Raw genomic sequence first — 24205 nt, 5'->3', positions numbered from 1 at the left:
GAGCTGCATCAAAAAAAAAAAAAAAAAAAAAAAAAAAAAAAATGCAAGCACTGCATTTTTACTGCGAAAAAAATAAAATAAAAAAAACACGCGGCAAAAACGCATGTCCAAAAACACAACAAGCACTGCAAAAATGCTCAAAAGCAATATGCATAGATGTGAATCGAGCCTAAGGCCCCCCTTCACACTGGGGTGGTTTTCAGGCACTACATCGCTAAAAATAGCGCTTATGTAGCGCCTGATAAAAACAGCCCCTTTCACTCCAGTGTGAAAGCCGGAGTGGTGCGCTAGCAGGACAGTGAAAAAAAGTCCTGCTAGCCGCATCTTTGGAGTGGTTTATTCACCGCTCCTACCCATTGAAATCAATGGGGCAGTTCGGCTATACTGCCGGCAAAAGCGCAGTTGCAGCGGTGCTTGGCAGGCGGTTTTAACCCTTTTTTGGCCACTAGCAGGGGTTAAAACTGCCCCACTAGCGGCCGCATACCGTTGCTAAAACGGTAAAGCCCTGCTAAAATAGCAGCACTTTACCGCCGACGCCCGCACCTCCCTAGTGTGAAAGGGTATGCACACTGGCTTTTGAATGCATTTTTGGTGCAGTCAGTTGCTTTGATAGAAAATAGAATTTGTGCATCCAGGAGCCAATTAGATGCTTAAAATGCATATACAATGCCACCAAGGCTTGGTTCAGAGTGGGTGCAATGCCAGATATTGCATGCAATTTGCACCGCATTGCTGTGCAGATCACATGTGATGCAAATGCAACCAGTTTGTTTGGCTGAATTTGCATTGCATTCTGACCAAACTCATGCAAGACTTTTTTAATCTGAACCAGAAATGGTCAGAATTCAGTTTGCACTATGATCCAATCCGGGAGTCAACTTTGTATCGACACATGCAGTGGTTCACCGAGGGCAGTGTGAACTGCCAGCAATTCAGGTGCACTAGATTCAGAGTTTCCCACATCGCACCAGTGTGAACTGAGCCTAAAACTCTTTTGAAGCAGGAACATCTAAGGCTGAGTTCCCATCTATGCATGTTGCTTTTGAGCGTTTCTGCAGTGCCTTTTGCGGTGCTTGCCACATTTTTGGACACACGTTTTTGCCGCATTTTGCTTATTTTTTTTTACACTGTGGTTGCTTAGCATCCAGCTATATACAGTGAAAAAAAATGCAAATTATGGCAAAAAAAAAAAAAAACGCAGTACTTGCATGCTTAAGGTTTCATGTACAATGGGCTACATTTAGTTCACCCGCAGCAAAAAGTGTCAAAATTGTGGCACATTTTTTGCTGTATTGTGTTTTCCATAGCCAGGGTCAAGATGTTCCTGAATGTTATCGTCTCACATCCATGAGAGAGGTTGAAGCACAATAGAACCTAGGTTCACATATGTGCGATGTGGGAACCAGCGTAACGTGTTCCCACATCTTTCCAGCAGGCAGTTCACACTGCCCTCTGAACCGCTGTAAACATCAATACATTGTTAATGACACCCCCAGATTGGTTCACAGATCACAGTATGAACTGTGAACTCACAGGAATTAGATCACATAGGTGAGAACGCTCCTGCGATATAAATTCTAATGCAGGAAAATAAAAGTTCCTGCACCATTTTTGCACAAATCAAATGCAAGTTCAGTCATGCAACTGTATAACCGAACTCGCACTGCACAGACATCACATGTGATCGGCACCTGTGGTGTGGGTGCTAATCACATGCGATGTCTGATCGCACATATGTGAACCTAGGCTAAACAAACATGGCAGCTCCTAAAAGCCTATGTGTACGTTGACATGCTTATATGGAGTTCAGTTTAGGAGCTTTGGCAAGTTTAGGGGCTGCCAGTGTACGTGAAGCCTAAGGCTCCTTTCACACTACTGCGACTTTAAAAGTTGCATGATTTTACCACCCTAATTTTGCAGCAATTTCAGGAAATGCCTGTGTAACTGGTAAAGTCTTACCAAAGTAGTGCAGGGACTTTAAGTTGTAATGACTTGACACCATAATATGAATGGTTGTCATTGGAAATCATGAGGAAAGACTTATCTTAAATTTACATTCCCAAATTGTGGGGCAAGTTGTACAAGCGTGAAAGGGGCCCAAGGCTAGGTTTCCACTATTGTAACCAATTTGCTGTGACTTTGGCCACAATTTTGATCTGACAAAGTGGGACCAAATTAATGCAGGGATTATTTTTAAGTCGCACAGATATGAACGGTGCTCATTGGAAATCACGGTGTATGAATTGTCATGCAACTTTGCAGTCCCAAGTCACTTGACAAGTCACGTTGGTGGAAACACAGCCGCTCCTCCATCGCCCCAAAGATGCTGCTTGCAGGATTTTTTCTAACATACTGAAAATGCACCACCCCAGTGTGAAAGCACTCAGGCTCTCACACTGGGGCTACAGTGGATGCTTTTTTAGGTGCTTTACAGGCACCATTTTAGCCCAAAAGCAGCTGAAACACCTCAGTGTGAAATGGGTCTTCGTGCACTGCTTCACCATTTTATTTTTAATGATATCACAATGAGGCATGCAACTTGGTTTACCATTTTTTTTCCAACAAACTTCAGATTAATGTGAAAATTAGATTTCCACTAGTAATGCTGTATGTGTGTGCCTAAAGCAAATCCTTGTAAAGAGGTCATTAGGAATTTCATGTCTACAAGCTGTGTCTTTAAAGCCCCTTACTCAAGGGGGTCTCCACCTGGAATTACCTTTACTCTGGCAGATCTTTCCACTAACCCCTGCTGAGCAAGGAGACAGTTGGGCTGTCGGCTCCAGTGGCGGCTGGTGCTCACAATTTGCACACAAGTTCCAAACAAACTGCGTGGTGTAGAAAAAAAATAAAGATAAAAAAAAAAAAAAAATGGATCTGTCCTCGTACCCATGCTGCCAAAGTGTCAAATATTCGGACACTATGTGGAATTGTTATAAAAAATAAAAAAAATGCAGCAGCTCACCTTCAAGGATCACTCCACCCATACATTCTATTATTGTTTGGTGGATGTTAGAGCTATAAATCACTGGCAGTTTGTTCTGGTCTCAGGGGGCTACTAGTAATAGCTCGGATTTCCCAGATCTACAATCTGCTGTACCCATTTTGAGGGGTTCCCACCATCCCTGTGCTGAGCTCCTGGATCTGTACACCTGCTGGTGTCCATTAGGAGTGGCTCGCACCATCTTGGTGCAGAGTTACCAGGTCTGTAGATGTTGAGTGGTTCCCACCATCCCTGTGCCATGCTCTTCAGTTTGTACACCTGCAGTGCCCATTCTGATGGGTTCCCACATCTGTACATCTGCTGGCCGTTGTGCCCATTATGAGTGGTTCCCAACAACCCTGTGCCAAGTTCCTGTGTCTGTATGCCTATTAGGGGTATCCACCATCCCTGTGTTGCATTCATAGGTCTGTACACTGGTTGTGTCCATTATGAGGAGTTTCCATGTCTGTGCACCCATTGGCTGCTGTCCATTATGAGTAGTTCACACCATCTCTGTGCTGAGCTCTTGGGTCTGCACACCTCCCGGCCCCATTATGAGGGGGTTCTCACCATCCCTGTGCCAAGTTTCCACATCTGTAGACATTTTGTGCATATTGGAGGGTTCTCATCATTCCTGTGTTGAGCTCCTGGGCCTGTAAACCTGCTGGCTGCTGTGCTCATTAAGAATGGTTCCCACCATCACTGTGCCGAGTTCCCAGTTATGTACACCTGCTGTGCCCATTATGATGAAGGGTTCCCATCATCCCTGTGCCCATTATTAGGGGTTCCCACCATACCTGTGCCAAGTTCTCAGGTCTGTACCCCTGCTGTGTCCATTATGAGGGGCTCCCACCATCCCTGTGCCAATTCCCCAGGTCTTTACACCTGATGTGATTATGAGGGGTTCCCACATCTCTACAACTGCTGTGTCTATTATGTAGGTTTCCCACCATCCTTGTTCCGAGTGCCTAGGCATAATTAAGAATTGTAAAACCCCTTTTGCATTTGCTCAACTTTGAAGCATCAGAATGCAAGGGTTGCATGAAAATCCATGTTCTTTAGGCTACTTTAACACTTGGACACTTTGCAGGCGCTATAGAGATGCTTCAGTTTATTGTCAAAGACTAAAGTCAACGTTGTGTCCAAGAACAGTATAAACCAGGCCTTAAGATTAATTATTAAAAAAAAAAAAAAAAAAAAAAAAAAAAAAAGATATATAGATCTCCATCTTGCAGCATCTGGAGTAAAACAAAGTTGGCATATACAAGTTAGCAAATCAATTCTTTGTCTTATCCAATAAATCTCAGATACCTATGGTGCTGGATATAAAAAAAAAAAAAAAAAAAAAAAAAAAAGCGGCCAGAGGTAAAGTTTATAACAAAAGTTCAAGTGTCTCTATAGGCAAACAAGATTAAGTGTGATTCAACAATTGACTCCAGTGGCCACACTATCAGACAGCTCTCTGGGACAGATGCAATTAGCATTTGAATAGCAGCCTCAGAGTTTATCAAGAGTTAATTCAGCAGTGACCCAAGTCTTAGCCAAGATGTTGTTAGGCACCTGTGTGGACCTGTAACCTGTAATTATCCTGTGTTAGGAGTATAACTTTGTGCCTTTTTTTAATAGTAATTCCTTTAAATCAGACAAGACAAAGAGGGCACTTGGTTATCCAACAGTTGGTCCAGAAGTCAAGTTATTATCTATTCAATCAGCATTGTGTACGAGATACTTTTGTGAGATAATGCACATAGGGCTACACACCACAATGAGGATTACACCCCTCACATTTTTGGAAATATTTTATTATATCTCTTCATGCGACAACACTGGAGAAATTACACTTTGCTACAAAGTAAAGTAGTGAGTGTACTGCTTGTATAACAGTGTACATTTGCTGTCCCCTCAAAATAACTCAACACACAGCCATTAATGTCTAAACCACTGGCAACAAACGTAAGTACACCCCTAAGCAAAATGTCCAAATTGGGCCCAATTAGCCATTTTCCCTCCCCATTGTCATGCGACTCAGCGTTACAAGGTCTCAGGTGTCAAACTTTGTGTCATCCCGCTAACTCTGCCATGCTGGGCACTGGAAGTTCAACATGGCACTTCATGGCAAAGAACTGTGAGGATCTGAAAAAAGGAATTGTTGCTCTGCATAAAGAGGTATTCGGCTATAAGAAGATTGCCAAGACCCTGACATTGAACTGCAGAACAGTGGTTTAACAGGACAGGTTCCACTCAGAACAGGCCTCACCATGGTAGACTAAAGAAGTAGAGTGCACGTGCTCAGTGTCATATCCAGAGGTTATGTCTTTGGGAAATAGACATAGGATTTCTGCAGAGGTTAAATTGGTAGGTGTGGGGAATCAGCCTTTCATTGCTCAGACCATACACTGCATCAAATTGGTCTGCATGGTGGCGATTCCAGAAGAAAGGCTCTTCAAAAGATGATGCACAAGAAAGCCGGCAAACAGTTAGCTGAAGATGAGCAGACTAAGGACATGGATTACTGAAACCATGTCCTGTGCTTCGATGAGACCAAGATACATTTATTTGGTTTAGATGGTGTCAAGCGTGTGCTGTGGCAACCAGATGAGGAGTACAAAGACAAGTGTGGTTTGAGACTGCCTGAGATCTTTCAGCAATGGGGAGCTACAGTTCATAGAGGGAACCATAAATGCCAAAATGTACTGTGACATGTTGAAGCATAGCACGATCCCCTCCATTTGTAGACTGTGGCGCAAGGCAGTATTCAACCTGATCAAGACACCAGTCAGACCGCCAAGATGTCTACTGCCTTGCTAAAGAAGCTAAGGGTAAAGATTAGGGATGATCTCAGGCGTGTTCACATGGAGCATGTGAAGAGCCCGCCAGGAAGTCGACGCAGCGCTGCTTTTATCACAGGCAGTGAGACATTGCCCGATCTCTGCGGCCGCACATCGGGGCAATGTTTCACAGCCTGTGATTAGCTCAGCGCTGACTTCCTGGCAGGCTCTGCACGTGTTCCATGCGAACACAACTGAGCTCATCCCTAGTAAAGATGGACTGGCCAAGCATGTCTCCAGACCTAAAGCCCATTGAACATCTTCAAATGGAAGGTAGAAGCATGTAAGGTCTCCAGTGGCAACCTGTGAAGCTCTGGTGAACTCCATGCCCAAGATGGTTAAGGCAGTGCTGTAAAACAACAATGGACACACAAAATATTGACACTTTGGGCATGTACTCACTTTTGTTTGTCAGCTGCTTAACCACTTAATGAGCAGGCCTCTTTTTTTTAGACTCGGTGTTTACATGTTTAAAACTTTTTTTTTTTATTTTTTTGCTAGAACCCCAAACATATTTTTTTTATAACACCCTAGAGAATAAAATGCCATTCATTGCAATACTTTTCACACCGCATTTGCACAGCGGTCTTACAAGCGCACTTTTTTTCCCCCCAAAAAAAAACAAAAACAAACACTTATTTTGAATATAAACAAAATATGACAACAGTAAAATTAGCCCAATTTTTTTTTTTTTTATTGTGAAAGATAATGTTACGCCGAGTAAATTGATACCCAACATGTCACGCTTCAAAATTGTAACATTTTGTTGATGGTCATTATAATTTAAAAAATGTGTTTTAAAAGACAAATACCGTGTGACAAAATATTGCTACAATCGCATTTTCTAGGGTCGCTGCTCAAAAAAAAAAAAGGAAAACAAAATATGTTTTAGAGGGGCAATTTTCTCTTTATTTTATTTTTATTCTGAATAAAATAAGAAGAAACACATAATCCACATCCTATAAATAATAACATACCACATTATAATAAAAAATAAAACATATACCCACATCCAGCCAAACCCTATCAATAGGCAGAAGGGGGAAGAAAGAGGGAAAAAATAATAAAAAAACAAACCTTTAGAACTACCCGAAATGATTACTCAAACTAATGTCACCTTGCTCATCCCAACTCTGCACTGATTTCATATCCTATCTACAACCTCCAATCAGATTCCATAATTCACGGTATTCCCTTAACATCTTCCACAGCTGCCAAATTTGACAACATTGTTCATAAGTGTCCATCCTCGCAATGTAATCCATCTCTGAAATCTACTCAGTTAATGATGGAACATGTGCCAACCGCCAATGGTGCAGTATAACTGCTCTTGCTGCTTTCAACCAATGTCTCAGAAGGCCCTTTTTAATTTTATATGAGCCAGGGAGACTGGATAACAAAGTAATTTGTGGTATGTTGAGAATAGTTTCCCCCATTACCCGAGCATAAAGCTGGAGTATCATATCACAAAAATTATAAACTGAAGGACATTACCAAATATGTAATAACAAACCTTTGGCAGAATGTCAATGCCAACACAAGTCTGTCACATTTGAATATATCTGGTGGAGCAGCACCGGGCATCTGTACCATCGAGAAAGAAGCTTAAAAATTGTTTCTTATGCCTTCGTAGCCAACGACATATGTGTAAGAATAAATTCTCTTTTTCCCATTCCTCTGTTTTAATTTGGACCTTCAAGCCTCTATGCCACATATCAAAACTCTGGGGGCTATGGATGGTGTCTAGAAATAAGAACCCTATACACAGAAGACAAAATATGTTCCGGTATAGTTTCTTGTAACAAGAGATTCAAAAAGGGATCTGGCCCTCTGTTAAACACATCTATAGGAGGGAGAGAGGAAAGAAAAGATGTTAGTTGCCGATATTCCAGCCATTGTTTAATTGACTGCGGCTGTAAATGGATCAAATTTGATGACGGGAGCTCTCCCCGAGAAAGAATTTGAGATGTTTGATGATTTGACTCCTGTCTCCATGTCAGAAAATGTCTCTGTGCCATCTCTGGGGGGGGGGGGGGGGCGCTGGACTGCCAAACAGGGGTGTCATTCCCATTTTCAGGTAGAGCCCCAATTGAATTTGCATTTTATCCCAGATGAGCAATAGGTGTGCTCAAAGAAAAAGGAATAGAGGATAGTGTACCCGTTGTTTAAAATGCGAATAATGAAACCAGTTTACCAGTCTGACTAATATCGCTGACACATGGTAGTAGTAGTAGTATAGGTCAGGTGCCCCAAGCCCCCCCCCCCCCCTTTTGCTTTGGGGGAAGAGACAAAATTCTCCTCTGTAATATAGATCTATTGCTTCCTAGATAAACCTTGTAAAGGCAGATTGTAGCCCATTGAAAAAAAGAAATGGGGAACCACTATTAGTATAGTTTGAAAAAGAAAGAAAACAAGGTAATATACAAGTTTTTAAAGATATTAATCCTCCCGAACCATGAATGGTGGGCTTGATCATACATTTTAAGATCTTTTATTATACGCTGCATAAGTGGATAATAATTTTCTATATATAGCCTAGTAAGATCCTGTGGAATTTTTATATCCAAGTATTTCAATGTCGAGGTACACATCTTAAATGGACAATTGTTCCTAAGAGCCTTAACTTGATGAAGGGACAAGGAAACATTAAGAATTTCCAATTTAGACAGATTTACCTTAAAATTACTCAGGCCTCCAAAACGGAATTGGAATGGAATTCATACAGAAAAGATGGCATAGAGACATGTGGGTTGGTGACGTAAAGTAGCAAATACAGCTAATTTCGCCTCCTGGCCACTCATTGGTATGCCTCTAATAAAAGGAATTTGTTTAAGTGCCGGTTCACACGGGGCGACTCAGATCAGACTTCAAGTTGCCCCAAGTCACCTCACCAACATGTAGAAAATCAATGTAAGTGAATGAGAGCTGTCTTAATGTACACTACTGAAGTCGCTCTGACTTCAGAAAAGGTTCCTGTACTACTTCAATCCGACTTGTAGGCGACTGGTACCCATTGATTTCAATGGAGGTCACCTCCAAGTTGGATCTCCGTCTATACAGAGGCGACTCAGAGAATTATCAGCTCTCAAAAAAGGAGTTCCCCTGAGAGCACAGTCTCTGATTGGCCATGGCAAGTCACCTGGCCTGGGGTGACTTAAAGTAGTGTTGCAAGTCGTGTCCAAGTCACGTCCAAGTTGCCTCCAAAAGTCGTGTTGCACTTGTGTGAACCGAGCGCAAGAGCTGTTACTGGATGTTCCATTACCAAAACAAACAGGGGAGGAGACAGCGGACATCACTGACGTGTCCCATTTTGAATAGGGACATTTGTTGAGAACGACTGATTGATCCATATTCTTGCTCTTGGCTTGGTATAAAGTGCCATATTTTTTTCCTCAATAGGACTGGTCCTAGTCCTATTTTGGTCAGAGTCTGCTTAAGAAACAGCCACTCTCTGTCGATGCATTTTTCCTGCACTGGAAAAAAACGCTCTAAAAATGCATCAAAAACACTGGAGCTCCCTGGAATGCACTGGAACACGTTCTTATTTAAAGGTCAAGAGGAAAAAATAAAAATAAAAAAATAAAAAGAACGTACAAACCACACATTAAAAAGGGGCATGCAGAAAAGCATCTAGATTACATCCAGACTATGTTGTGAACTGGTCCTTAAATAGAACAATTTTAAACAAAAGTGTTGGCTACACATAATGTCTGATTTGACAGACTCTGCTTGCTCAGCAGGGATTGATCCATTGATCCCCGCTGAGCCAGCCAATGACAAGTCCATCTCCACTCATTGTGTGGGAATGGACTTGTCAGAGCCCCGCTCTCCTCAATGGGGATTGAATGAAAATAGATCTGCCTGGCTGTATTTATCCGATCCAATCCACCAGACGGATGGGAAATAGGGTTTCCATCATCTGCATTTAGTGGATTGGATCAGATGTCAGCAGACATGTCACCAATGACATCCATCACGGTACATGGAGCGTCTGTTCAGGTCCACCTTAAAAACTGACAGGAGGACCTGAACAGTCCACATGTGTGAAAGAGCCCTAAAGGAAACCCATTTTTAATGCTAAAATCTATCTTGAACAATGCTAGTTGTAGGGCTGTCTGTGGCTTCAATATGTATGAGTGAGGTCCAGTTCACACCACATGCAGTCCATTACAACATGCTGCATTTTTCATGCACTAGAGTATACTGCAACACTGTAAAATGCATTGAAATGCACTTGAACACATCCTTTTTAAAAAAGGTTAAGAAAAAGAGGAGATGGAAAATGCACTAGACTGTGGCAAAAATACATCATAAATGCATCTAGGCTGCATTTCTATGGTGTGAACTGGTCCTAAAAATAGACTTGAATGGAACTTTTCTGGGTGGTTGTTCCCTTAAATACTTCAGAAAAGTATTTGCACCTGTGTTGGTAAAATTACCTATATGTGTGACGCAATTTCAGATACTAAAAGCCTGTTGAAGCTCCATATGGAACCAAATCAGCTTCCAGGTTTTCTTGCCAAAGCCCATTTTCTAAACACACAGATTCAGAGTGCACCAGTTTTAAAGTTAATGAGCGCCAAAAATAAAATAAAAAAAAAAAAAAAAAATCCAACTACCCATGATATAGTGTTAAAGCAACTAAGAAAAAAAAATATAAATAAAACTACCTGCCCATTGGTATAAGGTATAAAACTCATAACACACTCCATCCAGGAAAACTGTTTGGAGAGAGGATCTGCTGAGTTTTACAATTTTAGTTGTATTATACAATCATGGGGAAGGTTCCACGCCTTGTGTAAGTATACAACTCACGTTTGTGTGCCATTAGATTAGGTCCATCTCATGTATGCTAACATTTATTTTGTATTGAGGATCAGCAATTGTTTAAGTGTTTTAAGCAATTAGATCTTTTAAGTGGCTTTTTTGTGGTTATTTTAGGTTTTCTTCAAGCTTGGATAGCAAATATTTAGAAAATATGTATGTATGTATGAATGTATGTATATATATTTTTTTATTTCCCCACATTACATGCATATAGTGAAAAATGTTCCTTTATATTTGTAGGGGGAGAGGTGGGGGTCCATGTATTTGCTCATCTTTAACCCTTTCATGACTAAGCCTATTTTTGGCATTTACAAGTTAAAATCCATATTTTTTGCTAAAAAATTACTTGGGACCCCCAAACATTATAATATATATTTTTAACAGAGACTCTAGAGAATAAAAACGATTGTTGCAATATTTTATGTCACACGGTATTTGCGCAGCAGTGTTTTAAATGCAACTTTTTGGGAAAAGGGACACTTTCATGAATTAAAAAAAATAAATAAAGTTATCCCATTTTTTTTTGCATAATGTGAAAGATAATGTTACGCCGAGTAAATAGATACCAAACATGTCACTTTATATTTGCATGCACTTGTGGATTGACGGCAAAGTACGGTACCTAAAAATCTCAATAGGCGTCACTTTAAACATTTTTTACGGTTACCAGGTTAGCGTTACAGAGGTGGTCTAGTGCTAGAATTATTGCTCTCGCTCTGACGATCGCGGCAATACCTCACATGTGTGATTTGTCGCAGGGACGGCCGGCACTTTAAATATTTATTTTTTTTATTTTTTTTTAAATGACTAAATTGTTTTAAAAAAAATACAATAAAAAATTTGATCACTTTTATTGCTGTCACAAGGAATGTAAACATCCCTTGTGACAGTAATAGGCAGTGACAGGTACTCTTTATGGAGGGATCGGGGGTCTAAAAGACCCCCCACCCCTCCTTTACACTTCAATGTATTCAGATCGCCGAAAACGGCGATTCTGAATACCGGATATTTTTTAAAAACCGGAGCCATTGGCAGCCGAGTAAACATGAAGTGACGTCATGACGTCGCTTCCGTGTTTACTATGAGGAGACTGGAACGAAGCCGATTACGGCTTCGTTCCAGTTCCTCTCCAGCGGCATCGCACCAGGTATCGGTGCTCCCGATCGAGCGGGAGCACCGGTAAAAGTGGCGGGAGGGGGGGGAACGTTCCCCTTCCGCATTACATCCGAGTGGCTTTTAGCCGCATCGGTTGTTATGGCTGGATAGCTAATCGCCCGCTGAACAAAACGGTACCGGGATGATGCCTGCAGGTGCGGGCATCATCCCGGTATACCCCCGGAAGCTGAGTATGCACATCTGCGTACGCTCAGCGGGAAGGGGTTAAGCTGTTAGTGGAATCAATTATTATTTGCAATGGAAGTTATTATTGTAGAAATCTCTTTATTTTATAATTTGCTTAACTAAAAATGTATTTTTATTACAGATATTACGTGAAGAGGAGAAATTGCCTCGCAGCAGTCTGTTCTACAATGGAGCAGAGAGTTGGTGAGTAAAATTCAATATATTATGTTTTGTAATGAGATTTACAACTTGTCCAAGGGACTAAAGCGGAAGTCAATCTACTTGTCCCTTGTCCTGAAAATCTACTAGTCCTCGCTTTAACTGACAATCACATGGTCGTGTGACGCTAATTACACACCTAATTGTTTACATCATTTCTAAAACTGAATTTTGGACTAATGGCCTGAAAATGATGGAGTGTTGGGCATTGTTTTTTGGCTTTTAGCCTGAATATCAAATATTGAGAAAATATATATTTAATGTATGCAAACTTAACAGAGCTGGTCCTAAAAATAAACTTGAATGGAACTTTTCTGGGTGGTTGTTCCCTTAAATACTTGTGTATAATTCAGAAGAGCATTTGCACCTGTGTTGGTAACATTACCGATACGTGACGCAATTTCAGATACTAAAATCCTGGTGAAGCTCCATATGGAAGCCAGATTCCAGGTTTTCTTGCCAAAGCACGTTTTCTAAACACAGATTCTGAGTGCACCAGTTTTAATGTGCTCTAAAAAAATCCAACTGTACCCGTCAGAGTGTTAAAGCAACAAAAAAAAATAAAAAATTATATATATATATATATATATATATATATATATATATATATATATATAAAATAATAAACTACCTGCCCATGGTATTGCTTTTGTCTCTCCCATTCAGAACAAAAGATAAGGTATTAAAGTCATGAAAACTCACTCCATCCAGGAAAACAGTTTGGAGAGAGGAGCTGTTTTTTCTTTACAATCATGGAGAAGGTTCAATGCCTTGTGTAAGTATACAACTCACGTTTGTGTGTGCTATTAGATTATAGCATGTCCATAGCATGTATGCCAACATTTATTTATTTATTTTGTATTGAAGATCAGCAATTGTTTAAGTGTTTTGAGCAATGAGATGTTTTAAGTGGCTTTTTTGTGGTTATTTTAGGTTTTCTTTTAGCTTGGATATGAAATATTTAGAAAATATGTATGTACCGTATATACTCGAGTATAGGCCGACCCGAATATAAGCCGAGGCCCCCAATTTACCCCCAAAAAAACTGGCAAACTTATTGACTCGTGTATAAGCCGAGGGTGAAACATGCCTGTCCATCCCTGTGTGTGTGTCCGTCCATCCCTGTGTGTCTGTGTGTCCATCCATCCATCCCTGTGTGTGTCCATCCATCCATCCATCCCTGTGTGTGTGTGTGTGTCCATCCATCCATCCCTGTGTGTGTGTGTGTCTCCATCCATCCATCCATCCCTGTGTGTGTGTGTCTCCATCCATCCATCCCTGTGTGTGTGTGTATCCATCCATCCCTGTGTGTGTGTGTGTGTCCAGCCTACCCGTGTCCCGAGCCTGTGTCCCGAGCCTCCGTCCCGTGCCTTGCCTCCGTCCCGTGCCTTGCCTCCGTCCCGTGCCGTGCCTCCGTCCCGTGCCGTGCCTCCGTCCCGTGCCGTGCCTCCGTCCCGTGCCGTGCCTCCGTCCCGTGCCGTGCCTTGCCTTGCCTCCGTCCCGTGCCGTGCCTTGCCTCCTTGCCTCCGTCCCGTGCCTCCTTGCCTCCGTCCCGTGTCGTGCCTTGCCTCCTTGCCTCCGTCCCGTGTCGTGCCTTGCCTCCGTCCCGTCCCGTGCCGTGCCTTGCCTTGCCTTGCCTCCGTCCCGTGCCTTGCCAGGATCGCCGCTCTTCGTCGGCGCCTCGGCGGCCATTCTAAAATTCAAAAGCCGCGCCTCCGCCTTCGCCTGTGATAGGCGGAACACTGAATTTCCCAGCAGCCTGTGTTCCGCCTATCACGGACATCGTCTCATCCTCGTCCGTAGTACGAGGATGAGCGGATGTCCGTGATAGGCGGAACACTGACTGCTGGGAAATTCAGTGTTCCGCCTATCACAGGCGGAGGCGCGGCTTTTGAATTTTAGAATGTCCGCTGTCTGTCTGCTCGACACGCTGATCGAGCAGGCAGACAGCGATGACTCGAGTATAAGCCGAGGGGGGCACTTTCAGCCTCAAAAAAGAGGCTGAAAATCTCGGCTTATACGCGAGTATATACGGTATATATATATTTATTTCCCCACATTACATGCATATAGTGAAAATGTTCTTTTATATTTGTAGGGGGAGGGGGTCTGTATTTGCTCATCTTTAATCTAATGGCAAGTTTAGGTTTGTCCTTTTTAAGATTTTGGGAGACTGACCAGATTGTATAGTGTATGACTAGCTTTACACACCTAATTGTAAGGATTTGAGACTTTCTAAAACCAATTTTTGAATTAATGGCCTGAAAAGGATGGAGTGTCAGGCAATGTTTTTGCACTGTTTAAAACCATTTATCAATGTACAGTCTTCTCTCCTTTTCTATGCTGGTCTTTCCAAATCGCTTTCATAAAAAAAAAAAAAAAAAAAAAAAAAAATGTATGTGTGTGTGTGTATATATATATATATATATATATATATATATATATATATATATAATTTTTTTTTTTTTTTGCTTTTCAGGGTAAGGAGGACTCCTTTGGAGTGTCAAATGTGCTTTAAAGTGGATACTTGCCTTTCCTTTTCAGGGTAAGGACGACTCATCTGGTTTGTCCAATGCGCTTTAAAGTGGACACTTGCCTTTCCACACATCTGAGGAGGGCGTATATGAGAGATGCCCCTTAGGAGGAAATAAAAAGCAGCCATTGCTGGTGCTCGGGAAAAACTATTAAAAAGATGCAAACGTTGTGGTCCCTTACACACAATTGAAGAAAAAAAATAAAATATGGTCCGGGACTCTGTGGAGAGGAGGGCGGCGGGGACGTGCCAAGAAGATGAACTGGCTCAGGTAAGTAAAATGGGGGGGGGGGGGGATCCAGTTAAGATGGATCGCATAGGGAACCAGTAATTTATACACGCAAGTGCTCCCAATGTCGGAGCATTGGTCATACCAGTGGGACCCCACTGGTATGATATAAACAGGACACACCATCATCACCTATACATTACAATCAGTGTACACACATAGGCCCTTACCATACAAAGCAAATTGCATTTCTACAGGTTTTTTATGTAACTTGGTTTTGTGAATTATTTACATTCATGTTACAGTTTTACATTCAGGAGGGATAGAGTAGAATCACAATAGACAAATGAAAAGTATGGACAAACAGGAGGTTGCAAAATAATTTAGGTTAATTTATTGTTTTTGCTAAATAAGTTGTAGCTGTGTTTATTTAGATAGGAAACAAATCTTTTTTAGGATTCTCTCTCTCTATATCTACATTTCCACAAATCAATTTGTATGCTAGTAAATACTAACATTTTCGGTCTTGTCTATTTCAGATCAACAAAGCTTGTCTGAGGGGAGAGACCAGGACAACCTACCTCACTCTCCAGTGCTGTCACATAGGCACAATGATGCAGAGCTGTCTGCACTCTTCTCCCCATGTAAGGAAGAAGTGGACCAACTGCCTGTTCCCAATACTGCCCCAACAGGCACCACTCCAGCCAGCAGGATGGAGGAGCTGCTGCAAGTTAGTCACTTCTACAGAGAGTCTGACCAGGGCTGTTGTTCAAACGAGAGCTGAATTACACAATCGCTTTAAACTGAGTTGAATCCTTGAAAAGATCCAAAGGGCAGACTGAAAAACTCATGCGGTACCCACCAGTGGCGACTCTAGGAGCAAAATATTGGTGGGACACAAGATACTCAGTCAAAACTGGGGGGCACTAATTTTCCACCACAAAAAGATATACAATATATAAATATGCATGCATGCCAGAAACTTGTGCAGATACAGACACTGCCCCTTTTGCATCATCCAGGAGAAAACTGCTCTGCATGTTTTCTGGGAGTGTCCCTTTGCCCAGGGCCTGTTGAGGGCTCTCGAACCTGAACTCAAAGTTTTTATTCCACATACTGCCATCACACACTTGTGTTGAACAGACTCTTTTGTGGAACTCATTCACAGGAGGACAGTGATAGTGCCTGGCGGGTGCTGTGTTGCTTTAAGGACGCTGTTTGGTATGCCAGAAAGCGCCTCATTCACCAGAGGGAGAGGATATCCATAGAGGACTGCTGCAGACTCGTTCACAGTCTGCTCAGATACTGTCACTTGATGGACTTTACGGAGGAAGAGTAGGTCTGAAGATTTTCCCTTCCCCCCACCACTATGTATCCTTTGGCAGGTCAATGAAGCTTTGGGCCTGTGAACTTTTTCCCCTACCCCATCATACCTGTTGCTCATTGAAATGCCATTCGAATTTAACTATGCCAGTATGACCTGTTTTTTGTAAAGCTTTCAGGGCAACGCGGCGTCATGCATGATGTGATGTTTCAGGGTATTATTACTCTGCGCAACACATCAGGCATCATACCGCAGCATAAATGTAGTTTGTATGCTTGGAACTGTATTATGTAGTGTATTTATGCGCTGCGTCGCAGTACAGAGTGGAATGTACCCTGTTCAAAGTATTTGTTTTTTTGTATATTTTCTTGCAAAATAAAAAGTAGACAAAAATAAATAAAAAAATAAATAAAAAAAAAACTGTAATTAACCTGTCTTACTTAGGAGGATAACTTTGTGCTTTTTTTTTTAAATAGGAATTCCTTTAAAACAGACAAGACAAAGAGGGTACTTGGTTATCCAACAGTTGGTCCAGATGTCAAGTCATCTATTCACAAGATACTTTTGTGAGATAATGTACATACAGCTGCACCACAATTTTTGTAAATATTTTATCATTTTTTATATTGTCGCAAAGCGTCATTTCTTCAGTGTTGTCACATGGAAAGTAGTAAGTGTACAGCTTGTATAACAGTGAATTATTTTGAGTGGCCAGCAAATATACAAACAAACACAGTCATTAATGTCTAAACTGCTGGCAACAAAAGCGAGTACACCCCCAAGCAAAATGTCCCAATTAGCCATTTTCCCTCCCCATTGTCTTGCGACTCAGTGTTAAAAGGGCTCAGGTGTGAAAATTTGTGTAATCCCTCTCATACTGGTTACTGGAAGTTCAACATGGCACTTCATGACAAAACTGTGAGGATCTGAAAAAAGGATATGTTGCTCTACATAAAGAGGTTTTAGGCTATAAGATTGAAAAGACCCTGAAACGGAGCTACAGAACAGTGGCAAAGACCATACAGTGGTTTAACAGGACAGGTTCCACTCAGAACAGGCCTCATCATGGTAGACCAAAACCAAAAAAGTTGAGTGCACATGCTCAGCATCATATCCAGAGGTTATGCCTCTGGGAAATGGACATAGATTTCTGCAGAGGTTAATTCGGTTGGTGGGGGAAATCAGCCTGTCATTGTTCAGACCATTGTTCAGACCATACAATGCATCACATTGGTCTGCATGTTTGTCGTTCCAGAAGAAAGCCTCTTCAAATGATCATGCACAAGAAAACGGCAGTTTGCTGAAGATGAGCAGACTAAGGACATGGATTACTGAAACCATGTCTTGTGCTCTGATGAGACCAAGATACATTTATTTGGTTTAGATGGTGTCAAGCATGTGCGATGGCAACCAGATGAGGAGCACAGAGACAAGTGCGTCTTGCCTACAGTCAAGCATGGTGGTGGAAATGTCATGGTTTGAGACTGCATGAGATCTTACAGCAATGGGGAGCTACAGTTCATTGAGGGAACCATGAGTGCCAGCATGTACTGTGACACGCTGAAACAGAATGATCCCCTCCCTTTGTAGGCTGGGCCCACCAAGAGGTCTACTACCTTGCTAAAGAAGTTGAAGGTAATGATGGACTGGCCAAGCATGTCTCCAGACCTAAAGTCTATTGAACATCTTCAAATGGAAGATAGCGTGCAAGGTCTCCAGTGGCAACCTGTGAAGCTCTGGTGAACTCCATGCCCAAGATGGTTAAGGCAGTGATGTAAAATAATGGCCACACAAAATATTGACACCTTGGGGATGTACTCGTTTCCAGCTGCTTAATGGCTGTCTGTATTTTGAGAGGACAGCAAATTCACATTTATATAAGCAGTACACGCACTACTTTACATTGTAGCAAAGTGTCATATATTTTCAGGTGACAACACTGAAGAAATAATAAAATATTTACAAAAATGTGAGGGTTTACTTACTTGTGATATACTGCATAATGCAGCAACACAAGCCATATACTTATTTGTGCCAGATGGATAAGTGTCACTGTCTTTATAGCTGCTGCACAGTGAATCTTTTCTCGTTCTGTATGCTGGGTCTTGCCATCTATTCCAAGGCTAGGTTCACACATCTACATTGTGGGAACGTACACAATGGCACATGCCTTTGCAATGCACCAAAAAATGCACATTTATTTTGTAGTCAAGTGACAGTGCAATTGATTCCTAAAGGTATCACCACACACCATGCTAATGCACATGCCGGGATCCCATGTCTGTATGCCTGCTCTGCTCATTAATAAGGGTTCCCACCATACCTGTGTTGCCAGGTCTGTATACCATGTGCCCATTATGAGGGGCTCCCATATTTTTACACCTGCTGGGCCCATTGTGAGGGGTTCCCACCATCTCTGTACTTCCAGGTCTGTAAGCTTGCTGGCTGTTGAGCATTACAAGGGGTTTCCACCATACCTGTGCCAAGTTCCCAGGTCTGTACACCTGTGTCCATTATGAGGGGTTCCCACCATCCCTGTGTTTTTGTTCCTGGATCTGTACACTGGTTGTTCCCACGTCTGTACACCTGCTGGCTGCTGTGCCCACTACGAGTGGTACATACCATTCCTCTGCTGAGCTCTTTAGTCTGTACACCTGCTGGCCCCATTATGAGGGGGTTCTCACCATCCCTGTGCAGAGTGCCTGCATCTGTAGACATGTGCACATTGAGGGTTTCTCACGTTGCTGTGCTGAGCTCCTGGGTCTGTACAGCTGCTGGGCCCATTAAGAGTGGTTCCCACCATCCCTGTCCTGTGTTCCCAGGTCTGTATAACTCCCCCCCCCCCCCCATTATGGAGGGGCTCCCATGTTTGTACACCTGCTGTGCCAGGTGAGTGGTTCCCACCATCCCTGTGCTCAGCACTTGGGCACAGGTGTACAGACCCATGAGGGGTTCTCACCATCCCTGTGCTGAGTTCCCAGGTCTGTACACCTGCTGTGGCCATTATGAGGGGTTCCCAGGGCAGATGGAAGAATTTGGCACATTACAGTATACATTTCAGAATTTTAAGACCCTTTAGCATTTACCCAACTTTGAAGCATCAGCATGCAAGAGTTGCATGAATAATCCATGCGTTTTAGGCTACTTTCTCACTGAGGCGCTAACAATAGCACTTGCAAAGCGCTCTGAAGAAGTGGCTCCTCACACTGTAGCGGTGCGCTGGCAGGATACTCAAAAATCCTGGCAGCTGCATGTTTGAGGCACCGTTGGAGCAGTGTGCACATTATATATATATATATATATATATATATATAAAATTATTAGCATCTGGAGTAAAACAAAGTTGTCATATGCATGCTATCAAAACCATGTTTTTTTTATCCATTAAAGCTAGGATACAAGAGGTAACAGAAGTTCAAGACCCTCTATAGCCAAACAAGATTAAGTGTGACTCAACAATTGACTCCAATGGCCACACTATCAGACAGCTCTCTGGGACAGATGCAATTAGCATTTGAATAGCAGCATATAAGATTTTATCAAGAGTTAACTCAGCAGAGACCTGATGTCTTAGGCAAGATGCTGTTAGGCACCTGTGGACCTGTAACCTGTAATTATCCTGTGTTAGGAGGGTAACCTTGTGCTTTTTTGATAGCAATTCCTTTAATCAGACAGGACAAAGAGGGCACTTCGTTATCCAACAGTTGGTCCAGATGTCAAGTTATCTATCCAGTCAACATTGTGTATACAATACTTTTGTGAGATAATGTACATAAAGCTACACACCACAATGAGGATTACACCCCTCATTTTTTGTAAATATTTTATTATATTTTTTTCATGCGACAATCCTGGAGAAATGACACTTTGCTACAAAGTAGTGAGTGTACAGCTTATATAACAGTGTGAATTTGCTGTCCCCTCTAAATAACTCTACACATCCATTAATGTCTAAATCACTGGCAACAAATGCAAGTACACCTTTAAGTGAAATGTCCAAATTCGGTCCAATTAGCCATTTTCCCTCCCCATTGTCATGTGACTCAGTGTTAAAAGTTCTCAGGTGTGAATGGGGAATAGGTGTTAAAGTTTGTGTCATCCTGCTCACTCTCCCAAACTGGTCACTGGAAGTTCAACATGGCACTTCATGGCAACTGTGGATCGGAAAAAAGGAATTGTTGCTCTACATAAAAGAGGTTTTAGACTATAAGAAGATTGCCAAGACCTTGAAACTGAGCTACAGAACAGTGGCTAAGACCATATAGTGGTTTAAGAGGACAGGTTTCCACTCAGAACAGGCCTCATCATGGTAGACCAAAACCAAAGAAGTAAGAGTGCACATGCTCAGCGTCATATCCTGAGGTTATGCCTTTGGGATTTCTGCAGAGGTTAAATTGGGGGGGGGGAATCAGCCGGTCATTGCTCAGACCATATACTGCATCAAATTGGTTTGCATGGCAGTCATCCTGGAAGAAAGCCCTGCAAACAGTTTGCTGAAGATGAGCAGACTAAGGACATAGATTATTGAAACCAAGCTACATTTATTTGGTACACATGGTGTCAAGCAACCAGGTGAGGAGTACAAAGATGAGTGTGTCTTGCTTGCAGTCAAGCATGGTGGTGGGAAGGTCATGTTTGAGACTGCACGATATCTTCTGGCAATGGGGAGCTGCAGTTCAGGCCCCAAAAACACCACCAAGATGTCCACTGCCTTGCTAAAGATGATGGACTTGCAAAGTATGTCTCCAGACCTAAATCCTATTGAATATCTTCAAACGGAAGGAAGAAGAGTGCAAGGTCTCCTGTGGCTACCTGTGAAACTCTGGTGAACTCCATGCATAAGATGGTTATGGCAGTGCTGGAAAACAATGGGGCTTCATACATCTTGTGTTGTGTGCCAACTTTAAATTCAACAAATATTAGCATTAAAGCTGCTCAGTGGCACATCTCTTGGATGGTTGATTCTTGCCATTCCTTTTTTTTGACCAACTGCATCATTTTCATACTGTACATTGACAGTGTTGCTTGGTCCCGCTCTCCCCTCACTGTCAGGAGCCAAATACACTGGCTACTGCAGCTGCTGGATTGTGTGCAATAACCCCTGCTGTCAGGTCTGTACGACATATGGACCGGACAGTGAAAGGGTTTAAATAGATTGTACACTGTATGGTCAGCCTCAGCCTGCCACTTTGCATAGTCCATACCAGACAAGCAATTTATTCTCCCAAACAATATTCAGGCATCAATAGAAGCCCAAAGATACATGCATGTTCCCTAACCAAATAGTAAAATGTATAGTGTAAACATGCTAGGTCACATGTCCCTGCAGCCATTCAATGCTGTCCATTTTTCACATTTGGGGAAAACGTATAATATTTTAGTAATACAAAGCCTAGCTAGAACTTTCTTGCCTGCTCTTAAGATTCAATGTTGAAACCTGGATGCAGTCAGCTTTGTCCAAAAATCATACATCCGCCCTTAAACACACATCACCCCTTGGTGTTTGACTACATGAAAACATGATCAGTTGCTGTTGGCCTGACATGTTTGTATTGGCTGAGCGGCCATTACTCTTGCCTCAATGTGCTTACTCTTATTCCTGGAATCGCATGTATGCTGCTAAACTGCCTTGTGAAGAACAAGCAAGTACTGTTGTGAAGCTTTCAGGCAGCCCGAGGAGTACTGCTTGGTTGACAATCCCAAAAAAAAAAAAAAAAAAGGATGGAGTAATGCAGCTACAATTTTCTCATGGACACTTATGGATTTTCACCCCTTCATAAAAAATGAATTTTACACTCATTGTTGCGCCTCCAGAAGATTAAAATGAAGTGAAATCTCCAACCAGGTAAGGAGTACCTTTTAACTCTTCTCTGAAAAAGTAATGAAATGTGGTTGTTCTAGACCAGAGATCTCCAAAAGTTCCAGTGTACTGCCTGTGGCACAGGGGAGTAGAAAATGTCTCAGCATTGGGGGTAAGCAATAATTTTGGATTGGAGTGCAAGCCTGTGATCAGTAGGACAAAATATTGCCCCATCCTTGTTGGGGGTCAGTGTATTTCTGACAGTTGGTTGTCAGTAGAAAGAATAGTGCCCCAAGAGCCATAATTTGAAGACCCATGGTCAAGATCAATAATGATAATCAGATGATAGATGGTGTAAATGTAGACCGGCTGTAATAGAATCAAGCGAAAAAAAAATTAATCTATATCTCTATCACATCTTGACATATGGTGCTTACCTGTGCACTGCAGTAAATACATTGCATCTCCAGAAAGGCCAGGGAAAACCACTCTGCATGAATGTTGCAGTAATCCCACTTAAACTTTATTGTAGAATCAAGGCTGTGATAGAATAAAACCCATTGAAAAAGCAAAGGAGACAGAATAAAGTGGAAAAAAAAAAATATAGAAAAAACATTTTGACATGGTGCCTACCTGTGCACTGCAATAAAAGACATTGCGTCTCCAGGGATATCCACTGTAGAGCCACCCTGAAAGATACCCACACAAAAGTTTACATAAGCACTGTGTCCATAAATGAATGTTGGAGTAATCCCACTTTATTGAAGAATCAAGCTAAAAATTGTGGTATTTTTCAGAAAGTATTGGATCCAACAGTCAATCGCAGACAGGTGACTGATAGATTAGGCCATAGGCTGCCAACCCCACCACTCTAGAGCATCAAAGACAGTGCAATTAGAATCAGGACTATTTGGGAAACTGAGCCAATGCCAGCAATGTACAGAACAGGCAGAAGAGTAGGAAAAAGAAAGAAAAAAAAAACAAAAAAAAAAAAAACACACACACACACACACACACACACACACACCACTCGGTAGTGCTGGCTGCAGTGTCTGACGGAGCAATATCAACTATACTCCGACCATTATTCCTGCAATCAGCATAACCGACAGAAAAAGTAAATTCAGGTCAGTGTCTTAAGCATATCACTGGGCATAATAAGCAGCTATACTTAGCAATGAACATAATAGCACCTAGAAAACAAAAATGGAGCGAACAGCCATTATGCCACTTTCACACTGATGTGGTGCAGTTTACCAGCATTTTTTTTTTTTTTTTTTTTTTTTTTTTTTTTTAGCAAAAACTTCCAATAACCCAAGCACATGTTTGAAAGGATCCTTAAAAAAAAAAAATGAAATGACATCACCAAGAAAATTTAAAGTACAGGATTAGGGTCATCTTCCATACAGAGCCGCTGGCAGAGGTGTGCATCAGTGTCATGCTGGCTGGCCATAGAAGTGGGTACACAAGCACGGACACAAATGCATGTCAACATCCCGCTCTTCAGAAAAGGTTAGTCTTGCCTTTTGATGCTTCATGCTAAAGAGAGTTGCAGAGTTGGCTTTCAGTCCAAATTCTCTTAAATAGCGAGAAACTATGATGATACAGATCCTTACTCTTTTCAGCGATGAACTGGCGAGCAATTGAAGCTGCAGTGCTGAACCGATTGCCCGTTTAGATTCTCAGCATTATCCGGTCCACTCTAGCGACGACCAGCCTTTTTTGGGGGACTTTAATGAGTTTGCGACACTGTAAATATGCAATATTCTAGAAAGCCCAGATTTGGAATGACAAACATCTCTTGCTATGGCTGAAAGGGTCATCTGTTTGCCCTTCATCTGGACAACTTTATGCCAGAGGGTTTCAGTCACTTTAGAATGGCTCACCATCTTGCAAAGTCAGTGAAAACTGGAAAGTAAAAGGGCCATACACGCAAAAAGGAAAAAAAAAAAAATCCTAAGAAATTTTGTACTACGAACAATTGATTTTGTGATTGTTAATATAGGTCTTTTCACTGCCGAGTCTGACTTTTTGGATGATAAAAAAATGATTGTGCAGGCTGTAAAATTGTTATGGTATGTGAACATAGAAAGTTTGATTTTCAATTAGTACACTTTGAAAAAA

At 41.9% G+C, this 24205-nt stretch overlaps 1 long non-coding RNA gene across 1 annotated transcript in view; it reads left to right on the top strand.

Moving 5' to 3' along the window:
• The window catches only part of LOC143958947 (uncharacterized), a 125042-nt gene extending 108381 nt beyond the window's left edge, over nt 1-16661 (top strand). Inside the window, exons 3-6 of the long non-coding RNA XR_013270156.1 lie at nt 12119-12180; nt 12862-12970; nt 14675-14999; nt 15497-16661. This is a non-coding gene — a long non-coding RNA (uncharacterized LOC143958947). The remainder of the gene's footprint in view (nt 1-12118; nt 12181-12861; nt 12971-14674; nt 15000-15496) is intronic.
• The last annotated feature ends 7544 nt before the right edge of the window (nt 16662-24205 follow it).

The sequence above is a fragment of the Lithobates pipiens genome, unplaced genomic scaffold (assembly GCF_037356315.1).
Source record: "Lithobates pipiens isolate NorthernLeopardFrog02 unplaced genomic scaffold, aLitPip1_a1.2 Scaffold_66, whole genome shotgun sequence".
NCBI classification, from domain to species: Eukaryota; Metazoa; Chordata; class Amphibia; order Anura; family Ranidae; genus Lithobates; species Lithobates pipiens.
The sequence above is the reverse complement of the archived record's forward strand: the minus strand, read 5'-3'. Positions and strand labels throughout refer to the sequence as shown.